Below are 12905 nucleotides of genomic sequence, written 5' to 3'. Positions count from 1 at the left end.
AATTTACCTGGAGCACGTGATGCAATGTAGGAACAAAAGAAGAATACCAGCGCCAATGCGCACCGCTTCTTACCTGCTTCTAGAAAAGCCACGTAAGTCTGCCAGAAAGATACGAGGTCATAAAAATTTCCAACTCCAAAAAAAGAATAACCCACCAAAAAAAAAAAAGGTTCCTAAGAGAAAGGGAAATAGACCACTGTGCACGCTGGAAGAGAAGGGGAAAGAAGCCAGAAATCCAGGACGGTAACCCAGGAGCGCCAGGCAAAGCCAAGAGAACCAGACCAAAATAGATTCCAGATGGAACAAAGTTGGGGTTTTTTTTCTCCTCACCTTTTTATTGTGACAAATGTCAAAGCCATGGAAAAGCTGAAAGATTGGTACAGGGAACATCCCAATACCTGACCCTAGAGTCACCGCTCGCTAACAATTTGCCACATTCGTCTCACTCATGTCTCTCCATGTTGTGGGCACACCAGGGTGTGTACCCTGCTTTTCTTCCTGAGCCATTTGAAAGTAAGCTGTAGACATCACGATACTTTGCTAAATGTCTCACTGCTATCTCCTAAGGCCATCCTCCCACATATAACCAGGACACTATTTGCACCCCCAAGGAATTTCATATTGACTCAGTAGTATTCTGTGATGTACACCCATGTCCCAGTTTCCAAGCCGCCCTGTGTGGCCATCACTGGTTTTCTTTAATTTTTTTAAAGATTTTATCTATTTATTTTTAAATAAAGATTTTATTTATTTATTTGACAGAGAGACAGACAGCGAGTGAGGGAACACAAGCAGGGGGAGCGGGAGAGGGAGAAGCAGGCTTCCCGCTCCGGCCATCACTGGTTTTCAATCCAGGATCCAATGGAGGATCTCAAGTGCATTCAATCCCCACGCTCTTTCACCTCCCTTAGCCTGGAATGGTTCACCAGCTTTTCTTTGTCTATCATGACATGAACATTTTTTAGAGTCCAGGAACGTAGTCTTTAGGACATCCCACAATCTAGATTTGCCTAAGAATCCCTAGAATTAAGAATAAGACTAACTGTTTGGCAAGAAGCTATCACAGCTGTTGCCAACACCCCACTGGAGGCACCCAATCCTGGTTCGCCCCATCTCTGGTGATGCCAGGTTTGATCCCTTGGTTGTGGAACAAAGTTTTAAATATCTAAAATAGAGGGGCGCCTGGGTGGCTCAGTCGTTAAATGTCTGCCTTTGGCTCAGGTCATGATCCCAGGGTCCTGGGATTGAGCCCCGCGTCGGGCTCTCTGCTCCGCGGGAGGCCTGCTTCTCCCTCTCCCACTCCCCCTGCTTGTGTTCCCTCTCTCGCTGTGTCTCTCTCTGTCAAATAAATAAAATCTTATAAAAAAATAATAAATATCTAAACTAAAGGGTAGGTATATTGCATGAAAATGCAGGAAAACAGTGGGACAAGAAAATAGTATGAAATGAAACCCAAACATTATAAAAGCTTTTAAAATCTGATCGTATAAAATCAAAACTCTATGCATGGAAAGAAATATATAATCAAAAGAATGATGACAATTGTTGAGCTATGTGTAATGTATATCACAGCCATAGGACAAACTTTTTTTTTTTTTTAGATTTTATTTATTTATTTGACAGAGAGAGAGCACACAAGCAGGGGAGTGGGAGAGGAAGAAGCAGGCTCCCCACTGAGCAGGGAGCCCGATGCGGGGCTCGATCCCAGGACCCTGGGATCATGACCTGAGCCGAAGGCAATTGCTGAACAACTGAGCCACCCAGGCGCCCCAGGACAAACTTTCTTAATATATAAAGAACATCTGTTGATCAATAAGAAAAGACTGCCAGCTCAAGAAAGAAATGAGCTAACAGTGTAACACATTGCTCATAAATGGCTCTTGAAGCTATGAACTGAAAAATTCCTCTATTTCTTCATAAGGAAAATGCAAATTAAAATGATAATGAAATACCATTTCTAACCTATCAGATTATCAACAATTAAACAGTTTGACAGCTGGGGTGCCTGGGTGGCTCAGTCGTTTAAGCATCTGCCTTTGGCTCAGGTCATGATCCCGGAGTCCTGGGATCGAGCCCCTCTTCGGGCTCCCTGTGAGAGCCTGCTTCTCTCTCTCCCTGCTGCTCCCCCTGCCTGTACTCTCTCTCTCTGTCAAATAAATAAATAAAATCTTTTAAAAAAAAAGTGTTTTTTTTATTTTTTTTAAGATTTTATTTATTTATTTGAGACAGAGAGAATGAGAGAGAGAGAGCACATGAGAGGGGAGGGTCAGAGGGAGAAGCAGGCTCCCTGCTGAGCAGGGATCCCGATGCGGGACTCGATCCCAGGACTCCAGGATCATGACCTGAGCCGAAAGCAGTCGCTTAACCAACTGAGCCACCCAGGCGCCCCCCCCCCCCAAAAAGTTGACAACTTCTGCCAAGGGATGGGGGAAATAGGTATTCATGTACAGTTTTAATGGGCATATAAAATGTTACCATCTCCATGAGAATGAGTTGACAATACTGCAAATCTAAATTTTTTAAAATATTTTTTATTTATTTATTTGACAGAGAGAGATACAGTGAGAGAAGGAACACAAGCAGGGGGAGTAGGAGAAGGAGAAGCAGGCCTCCCGCCAAGCAAGGAGCCCAATGCGGGGCTTGATCCCAGGACCCCGGGACCATGACCTGAGCCGAAGGCAGACGCTTAACGACTGAGCCACCAGGCGCCCCGACAATACTGCAAATCTAAACAGATGCACCCTTTGCTCTGGCAATTCAGCTAGAATTTATCCTATAGATACCCTTAAGTGCACAAAAATGTGTATATAAGAATATTCCTTGTTAATAGTAATAAAAGAAAACTTTAAAAGCTCACCAACAGGGGACTGGTTTTAAGAAATTAAAATACAACCAATCAGGGCGCCTGGGTGGCTCAGTTGGTCAAGTGTCTGCCTTCGACTCAGGTCATGATCCCAGAGTCCTGGGATTGAGCCCCGCATCGGGCTCCCTGCTCAGTGGGGAGCCTTCTTCTCCCTCTCCTGCACCCACCCCCGCTTGTGCTCTCTCTTTGTCAAATAAATAAAATAAAAAATCTTTAAAAAAATAAAATAAAATACAACCAATCAAAAGAATGCCATGGAACCATTAAAATGAGTAAGACAGTTCTAAATGACCTTAGATATAACTTAACTTCTCCATGCCTCAGTTTACTCATCTGCAAACTGCAGACAATAATAGTACTTAGTTCACAGGACTTTTGTGAGTAAATGAGTAATATAAGTAAAGCACTTTTAACAATACCCAGCACACATGGGGCATCTGATCTCAGGGTCACGAGTTCAAGCCCCACACAGGGCGTGGAGTCTATTTAAAAAAAGAAAAGAAAAGAAAGGAATACCCAGCACACAAGAAGTGCTGGAGAGGTATTAGCTGAATGATGACAGTGATGACGGTGTTGGTACAGAATGAGTTCCAGTACTTATTGTGAGGTGAAAATAACAAGATGCAGAACACTGTGTATGACGGGTGTGCAAACAAACAGGGCACGTCAGGCATGCGTGTGTGATCACGCCTGTGCACGAAGCATGCGCACACATGTAGAATGCCTCTGGTTAAGACACACAGGACACTGGCTGAGAGCGGTCTCTTTTGGGGCTGGGAAGCCAGGAAGGAAGACTATATGGCCTTTTGAATTCTATACTATGTCTCGATGACCCAGGCCAAAAGAAATGAATGCTATTTTTTAAAGGAAGGGGAAGGGGGTCCGAAGACAAGAATAAGAGAGAGCTCTTCCTCTGGGTGGTCCCACCGGCCCAGGAAGTGCTTAGTGGGGGGCATTCAAGCTCCTCTGTCGTGGCTCTCAGGCCTAACAAACCTCTTCTCGCCCTACGAGACAGAACGTGGGCAGCCGACAGCTGCGGCAAAAATGAGGTGACGGGGCACACAGCCTCTCGGGCAGAGCGGCCGCTTCACCCTGGGGGGTACAGAAGGACTCTGTACTTGTCCTGACCGACTCCGCTCTCCCGTGAGCTCCAGAAGGCTGCTCTGTGCAGGAAAGCAGAGCCAGGGCCCTGGAGAGACACCCCCACAGCCGACCTGCGGGCTTGTAGGCCCCACCACGTCCTCCTAAAAATCACCGGCACCCCATCTTCCTCCAACTCCAGCGATCGGCTGGAGGAACACCGTGTGCCTTGAGAGGTCCCTGGGCAGCGGCAACAGCGGGGACAGACACGGGTGGGGGGTGAGGGGGAGACGACACAGTCTCTGTCTCAGTTGGGAAGCTGAGCACACGGTCTGAGGTCATGGCTTACCCAAGCTGACCTTGGCGGTTGCCCTACCACCTTTTGCTCCCACCTTTGTAAATACGATTGGATCATTCCGGGGCTCAGAACTACCACTTTTACCTGCTTAAAACCCCCAAATCATCTTGGTAGTTTTCACATCTCCATGGCTATAAATCAGCCTTCTTCCACCCACCCCCCCATCCCCACAGGAGAAACAAAATCACAAAGAGAAAATCATTCAAATGTTCTCTACCTGAAGAGAATAAAAGAAACCTGGAAGGTCCGAAACACGTTTCAGTTCATATTCCTGCAGCAGAAGAACATTCTGTGAGAGGCGAGGGTCAGGAGGGGTTTGTGGGAAGCCAGGGCTGCCTGGAGCAGGGGGCTGTGAGCCTTGGTCTGGGTAGGGGGGCTGTCAAGGCAAACCCATGTCCTTGGAAACCAGGCCTCTGGTTTGCCTGGTGATTTAGCAGGAAGAACAAGGGTGGGGCCCACATCAGGAAAGGTGTTTGAACCCACAGGGATCCTGACTCCCACAGGAAGCCTCGCTTGCAGAATCCAGGACTGCGGGATGATGAGGCAGTAACTTCATCTGTCTTGGAGCTGTTATTCAGCTCAGGGGCACGGACCACAGGATTCCAGCAGCAAGAAACATGTGGGTGGGATACTCAGGAGATACTCGGGCCTGAAAAAAACCTTAATTGGAGCTGGTCTCCAAAAGCCTCCCACCCAGCTCTCCACATGGGAGAGGACATGGAAGTGGGTCACATTCTCCCGGCTGAACCAGCGTCACTGTGGGCTCCAGCCACACTTAAAGAAGTCTGGGGGGGGGCGCCTGGGTGGTTCAGTCGTTAAGTGTCTGCCTTCAGCTCGGGTCATGATCCCAGGGTCCTGGGATCGAGCCCAGCATCGGGCTCCCTGCTCATCAGGAAGCCTGCTTCTCTCTCTTCCACTTACCCTGCTTGTATTCTCTCTCTGGCTGTCACTCTCTGTCAAATAGATAAATAAAATCTTTAAAAAAAAAAAAAAAGTCCAGGGACACTGAGTGACCTGGCCTTCTTGCCAGGCCGGCCATTTCCTCCTGATCCGGCAGCAAATGGTGATGAGCCCCCAGGCGGAAGGGGCAGCTGATTAGCCCCAGGAAGGCAGTGACATGTTAGGGGCCGGGTGAAAGTAACATCACCCAGGAGTATGCTGTCCTGGGTCTTCCTCTTACTCTGAATATGGGCAGATGCCTCTGCCAGTCCTTTGCCCTCTCCACCCCAGCCCTGCTGGAGGGACAGAGGAAGAACGCTGTGTGCTTTCCCATGACCTGCTGGGCCTCCCTGACCTCACTCTTTGAAGGGATCCTGAGGCCTGATGCTGGGAAGACTTGGGGAAGAAATAACCCTCCCACCCCACTGTGCATAAATTGACCCCACACAGGTGTTTACAGGCACCAGTCCCCTCGGGAACCCCGTGGGCCTGCCGGAGAGCACCAAGCACTAGCCCCACAGCCCACCCGCTGCCATATACCTGCTTTCCAGAGTTGGCAGAGGGAGACCTGACAGGCAGGAGAGACAAGGCATAAAGAAAGGCACCAGATTGGTGGCATAAATTAAAAAAAAAAAAAAAAAATTTGGGAAGAGCCTATGATCATTCCCTCCTGACTTGAACTCATGTAACAAAGGGTTGAGGCTTTCAGTAGAAATGAGTTCTTACTGCCCACACCAAGTGCAGCTTTTGTTAAGCATGACATAGAAGGGCTCTAATCTATTAGCTCTCCCCTTGCTCTTCTGGGAAGCCAAACACAGTCCTCCACCTTAAGGCCCACCTAGGGCAGGTACCCAGGGGAGCCAACGTGTACACCTGGAAATTATATCCTCACTCTTCCCTGAGAGTTCAAAACATTCACCAACACATTCTTTCTTTATTCACATGACTCTATCTAGATAATAAGCCTCTTGGCCCTAGACTGTAAGCTTTGCATGGGGAAGAACTATTTTTACTCTGCTCATCACAATATCCCCAGTGCCTACCATGGAGCCCAGATCGTAATAAAAGTTCTGTAAATATTTATTAATTGAATCAGTGATTCATTAGAAGGAAGGAGGGTAGGAAGAAGGACAAATGGAGGAAGTCCATCACTTCTTGGTATCTCTGTGTTTTTGGCTTATCTTATAAAGACATCATAGCCAGGATTAGAAACCAAGCCCTTTATCCCCCTTCTCTGCCTTGCCATCAGTAGTCCTCAATCATGTTATGAGGCATGCAGATCTGCTTACAGAAACTTATACACTACGACACAACCAGGAAAAACAAAGAAACAATCATGACCCTCAATCCTTACGAAACTTCGGAAGGAGGAAAACAATGCTTTGGTCCAGTTGTGTCCACCACGCAAGGACACCTCTCCCTCTGGGGACTGTTGTCTTTCCCTTTTAACAAGGCTTCATGGAGGATCAGGGCATAATGGGTCTTTAATAACCGAGTTATAACAGCAATTGGTGCTCGGCGCCCTTTCATAAAAGAAGTTCAAAAGCACTTTGGCTCAAACATCACAATGCCCCTGGGACCTCTGAAGGTACAAGTATCATTATCCCCGTTTACAGTTGGGGAAAGTAAGGTAAAGGGAGGTTAATTAGCTTGCCCAAGGTCAGATGAGACAGGGAAAGGGTATAGGATTCAAACCCTTTGCAGCAGGCAGTCAGCTAACTCTGGCTACCTGAACAGTGTCACCCATGCTGGGCTTGAGAGACTTTTCTCTTCTCTACTGTTTCTGCTGAGAAGCAGTATCTAACATGGGGCTCTGAGCTCATGACCAGGAGACACACTGCCTGGGTTTGAATCCTGACTCTGTTCCTGACTAGCTTGATCTCTAACAAATTACTTAACTGTTGCGGGCCTCAGCGTCTGAATATGTAAAATGGAACTAATGGTGCGATCTCCAAAACCAGGGTGAGGATTAAATGAGATAATGTATGTAAAATGCCATTTTCATTCATTTTCTCAATGAGCACACATCACTCTCATTGAAAAAAAAATTACTTGAAAAAAGGGCTGCACCCACCCTGGGCTTAGTTTTTACAAGGCTGCAGATGACATACAACTAACAGGCATTTTGGATTCTGCCAATGAAATGTCCCAGGAGCCTGAAAGTGACTTGCAACACCAAGTTTAGATCCCCGCTGACGTGTGTTGGCCCCTCAAGGTTAGCAGAGCAAGTGGCATCATGAACACCAACTGACAAAGGGGATGCCTGAATGAGAAGCCAGCCAACAGCACCCCGTCTAACGAGGCCAACCCTGGATTCCTGGCCAACCGAACCCCTGGGTTCTAAATGCCATTTCTCTGAGTGCTCTGCTGAGCTTCCCAGCTGCACTCAGCCCAGACCAAAGACAGCCAATGCCTTCTAGGTAGCACCTTGTTCCTGCTCAAACAGGTGTTCATGGGTGACAGGTGTGGCCAAACCCTCTATAGAGGGCCAGGTGATACTGAGCAGGGGCCTGGAAGAGAAGTGGTGGTGGGCTGGGGGGAGACAGCTACCTAGTCAATCTCAACAAAGATGCTGTGACATACATGTGTGTGGACATCCCTGATGCACACATGGAGACCAACAGCAAAACTCCGTTATTTCAGTGTCACTGCCAAGATAAGCTTTAACTCGGGGCGCCTGGGTGGCTCAGTCGGTTAGGCATCTGCCTTTGGCTCAGGTCACAACCTTGGGGTCCTGGGATCAAGCCCTGTATCGGGCTCCCTGCTCATCGGAGAGCCTGCTTCTCCCTCTCCCTCTGCCTGCCGCTCCCCCTGCTTGTGCTCTCTCTCTAAATAAATAAATAAATAAAACCTTTAAAAAAATAAAAAGGTGGGAGAGGTATTTAATTAAAAAAAAAGAAGCTTTAACTCCTACAGAGAAGAGCAGAGAACATACGACACGCCACGGTATAAGGCAAGATGCTATGAGCTGGCAATGCTCATTCATTCAACTCAAGAAACTGATTATCCTCATTCTTGGCGGGGGGGGGGGGGGAAGAAGGCTCAAAGGAATCTGCAAGACATACACATACGTGTGCATGCGCATGCGTGCACACACACACACACACACACAGAAATGAGAGAAATGAGGAACCTGATGGGAATAAAGTCAACACTGCTAGCCTGCTGGCCTCCAAAAGCCTTCTCAGGACAAGGAGAACCCACTCACTGCTCTTGCTAGCATCCTGCTCTTTGTCCTAGCATGAACCCTCAAGGAAGAGTTCTCATGCAGTGACTTCCCACTTCAGAATTGATGAGTAAGATCCAAATTCCTCACCATGGCCACAGATCCAGCCTCTGTCAACTCCTCGGTCACCACACTCCAGCCCCACTGGACTTATGGCTCCTGCTGTCCTCTGTGCCCATCAGCCGGGTCCCCGTTCAAAGTCACCTCCTAAGAGCGAGCTAGAGTTCTGATCCCAACCCCTATCCCAGTCATCTCCATCTTAGTGCCCTGTTTTATTCTCCCCATATCTCTTTTCACCATCCTGTATTATTTTGTTTACCTATTTACTATTTGTCTCTCCCACCAGAATATAATCTACATTAGACCACGGATCCTGGTGATCTTATTCTTGGCTCTATCCCCAGCACCTACCACAGGGCCTGGCATAAAGTAGATGTTCAATACGTCATTCAATTTAACAAATATTTACTGAGTGCCTACAAAGTTTAGACACTGGACTACAACAGTAGACCAAAAAAAAAAAAAAAAAAAAGACAAAATCTCTGCCCTCAAAGAGCTTCTGGTGGCAAATAAGAAACAGATAAATAACAGTGAAACGATAACTACTACTTCAACCAACCACATACTAAGTCTTTGGTGCTGTTCTAAGCATCTGATAGGTATGACCTAATTTAATCCTTCCAACAACTCCCTGAAGGATTAGTATTTTACAGATGGGGAAACTGAGGCACAGGGAGGTTAAGTTACTTGCTGAAGGTCACGTAGCTTATAATGGCAGAAACCAAGATCCAAACCCAGATAGTCACGGCACAAAGTCCATGCTCTGATTAAGAGCTACACTTCAGGGCGCCTGGGTGGCTCAGTTGGTTAAGCGACTGCCTTCGGCTCAGGTCATGATCCTGGAGTCCCTGGATCGAGTCCCACATCGGGCTCCCTGCTTGGCGAGAAATAAATTCTTTAAAAAAAAAAAAAAAAAGAAGAGCTACAGTTCAGCTTTGCTGAGTGTTGAATAAGGACTCGGCCAGCGGCCCCCACAGCTGTTCTCTGTAGGCAGGGCTGGAGAGAGAGCAGATCCATCGAGGAGGGGCTGCCCTGTTCTGTGAGCTCAGTGAGGTGGAGACAGCTGGCTTTACCAGCGTTCTGCTCCCTGGATGAGAAGGGATCTGCAGGGAAGTGTGGTCTGATGACAAGACAGGGACGGGGCCAGGATTCCTGGCTTCTAGTTCTAGGTGCTGAGACACCCAGACAAGTCAACTAATATTTGATGAGTTTATTTTTTGTGCAGGACACTGATCTTGATGTTAGGAGCGACGCAAAGATGAATCCACCAGAGATCCTAGCCTCAGAAAGCTGAGAGTCATGCAGGTACATTTGGAGCTGAAAGAGAAGTCGACATTGGCAGGTGCCACTAAAAAATGTACAAACTGCTATGGGATTTCAGGAGTCACATAGCCTCTAGGGGCCACAGGTCCCCAGCCAGAAAAGAGGGGGCTGGCCTACACAACCCCCAAGGTCCTCTGCCTCTCACATGTTCTGACAGCACAGTTTGGGAGCAGTACAGAGATCAAGTTTTATTCTGGTTAATAGTTCAAGTACATGGCCACTGACTGGTCGTCTCATCTACCATGAGAACAGTCCCAATTTCTCTGAGCAACATCTTACAGCATCGGCAGGGCAATAAAAATACTCTCATTTCCATAATGCAGCCAGATATGGGAACGAAGCCCAGTGTGTTCTGCGCTCCTCCACCTCTAACTGGTTTTTAAACCCACAAACCCTCTTCCATCAAGGAGGGGGTGACCCTTCCGTGAGCACATTGTTATAACGTGGAGCCCACTCCCTATTCACCTTGTTCTTGTCTATATCCCTAGAGTCTAGCACAGTACGTGGCTCACAATATGGGGCTGAGCAAGTTAGCTGAACTAAACCTGAGTATGATCTAGAAATTATCTGCTAGACGTATAAATCCGAGTCAATGTTTCCTGAAGTTTTGCTTTTCACTTCACTTTTACTACCCCCAGCCTGGTCCCCCAGGTCACCACCGTCTCTCGCCCAGAAGGTGCACTAGTCTATCTCCCAACTGGTATCCCTGCTTCTACCTTTGTGCCTTACAATCCAGTCCCTATACAACAGCCAGAACGGATCTTTGAAAGCTTAGATCTTATCACCTCTCTGCTTAAAATCCTCTAACAACTTCTAACTGCACTTGGAATAAGATCCAAACTGGTCCTTCATAGCACTTAACGCCACTAAAATTATTTTGTCTGCTTATTTGTTTACTCCCTCCTCTTTAGAGTGTCCGCTTTGGGCGGGCAGGGGCTGGGTCTGTTTTCACCTCTGGAGCCCCAGTGTTCAGCATGGTGCATGTCACATAGTGAGCACTCACCACGGATGGATAAGTCTCCATCTTATAGAGGCAACTTGTATTTACAAGGCCCACTAACTCCACCAGAAAACCATGAATGACACACTGACATTTAACAGCCAGCACCTTTTTTATGATTCAAAGTCCTGCTTTAAATCAGAGGAAACTGGTATCTTTGGACACTTTAATGGCCCAAAAGATGAGTATTACTTAGGGTCTAAAGCCAGGAACAAGAGTCCAGTAGTTGCAGCAGGGAGCTAAGATCCAAAGCACTTGGGAACAAAACCTGAGGACAAACTCTGACTTGCTTCCAGGTCCCATACTGACATACCCCGTGCCTCAGTTTACCCAAAACCAGAAACGAGAACCCAGTGGTTGCAGCAGGGAGCTAAGATCCAAGGCACTTGGGAAGAAAATCTCAGGACAAACTCTGACTTGCCTCCAGGTCCAATACTGACACAGCCCGTGCCTCAATTTACCCAGCAGCCGGCCAGGCACACTTCGCTAAGTTCTTTGAGCGACAGGAGACAAAATATTAACAGCTACAGCATACTTAGATTCTCAGATAGGAGGTGCTGCAAGCCACACATCTCATTATGCATAAAACTCTTGATTTGCTGCCAAGGCAAGCCTCCCCCGCCTTCCCAGGGGCTAACCTGACAGCAGGTACTGCTCAGACAAGTTCAGCACACGAGAGAGGGAGGCATGGGGGGCCTAACAGAGGTTGGGTGTCCAGGTTACCAGGCTCAAGAATAAGGAAGGTGGTTGGGTGGGGGTGACGAAAAGGAGGTGACAAGTGCAACTAGTTTGGGGCTCCCAGTGGTTCATTTTGCAGGCTCACGCATGCACACCCGCCATACAGGTGAAACATGTGCCCGCAATGTGCACCTTCCAGGAACACTCACCGGGAGAGGTAGAATGGGGAAGCGACAGTTCAGGCACACGAGAGAGAGGAAGGGCGGCCCAGCGGCCAGACCTCGGCAGCATTTACTTTGGGGAAATATGCAGGGGCTCTATACAGAGGGTCGGGATGCTGAGCGTGGGGAGCAAGTGAGGGGACGGTCAGGAGGGCACGGGACCTGGAGTGCTGACAGACGGTGACAACCGCGCCGACGCTGTGGGGTGAACCACAGAGTGGGTGGCTCGGACACCTGTGGAGGCGCCCCCGGGGCGAAGGTGAGGACGGCTGGAGGGTGGTCTGTGGCGGGGTCGGGGGCGGCGAGCGGCGGGAGGCGGCGGCGACCAGCCGGGGCCAGGAGGCCGGGCCCAGACCAGGGCGCCGCGCCGGGGGCCAGCCAGGGGGTCCGAGAGGGGTCAGGGGCGCCCTCCGCGGCCCCTCCCCGGGAGACAAAGGGCCGGCGGCTCCCCCGAGCCCCGGCGCGGCGCTGTGGGCGCGGGGCCGGCCTCGGCGCTTACCTGGGCCGCCCGACCCGGCCGGGCCGGCGGGGGCTGCGGGTCCGCGCACGGCGCGCGGCGGCCTGTTCCGGGGCGCGCTCAGCCCGAGCAGCCGCGGCGGCGGCAGCAGCAGCAGAGGCGGCGGCGGCGGTGGCGGCGGCGGCGGCGGCGGCAGCAGCGGCAGCAGCAGCAGCGGGAGCGGCCGCCAGAGCCTCCGCCTCCCGCTCCGTGAGTCACCGCGGCGGGGAGGGAGGGAGGCGCCAGGCCGCCGGGGGAGGGACCGGCGGAGGGGGCGGCACCTGGCTCCGCGCGGGCGGCGGAGGCGCGGCCACCGCAAGGCCCCGGGGTGTGGGGGGGGGATTTGGGGGGGAAGGAGGGCCGGGCGCCAGGGGAGGGACCTGAGGGTGGGGCGGGGCCGCGGGGCCGTGGGGCGCCCATTGGTTAAATCGGCCCATGGGGCGGGGCCTCCCGCCTACGGGGCGGGTGCTCGAGGGAGCGCGGGGACGCTCATTGGGCTCCTCGGGAGAAGGTGGGGCCAGGGACCCCGGGGCGGGGCCACGAGGTGGGCGGGTGGAAACAGGGTCGTGGGTAGTGGCCGAGCCTTGCTCAGAACGAAGGGGTGGAGCGGGGCGGGGGCGGGGAGGGTGGGCAGGGGCTCGGAGGAGGAGGCGGTCTGAGG

General features: G+C 50.3%; 1 protein-coding gene across 1 annotated transcript in view; it reads right to left on the bottom strand.

Annotated features, from left to right (window-relative positions):
• CTNNBIP1 (catenin beta interacting protein 1) overlaps window positions 1-12336 on the bottom strand; it is a 48460-nt gene extending 36124 nt beyond the window's left edge. Inside the window, exon 1 of the mRNA XM_035019841.1 lies at window positions 12248-12336. The gene's annotated coding sequence lies outside the window, so the exon portion shown is untranslated. The remainder of the gene's footprint in view (window positions 1-12247) is intronic.
• Between the last annotated feature and the right edge of the window lie 569 nt (window positions 12337-12905).

This window comes from Mirounga leonina, unplaced genomic scaffold (assembly GCF_011800145.1).
Source record: "Mirounga leonina isolate KUSES-001 unplaced genomic scaffold, KU_Mleo_1.0 Mir_173, whole genome shotgun sequence".
Classification (NCBI taxonomy): Eukaryota; Metazoa; Chordata; class Mammalia; order Carnivora; family Phocidae; genus Mirounga; species Mirounga leonina.
Note: the sequence above shows the minus strand (reverse complement) of the source record. Positions and strands in the feature narration are given on the sequence as shown.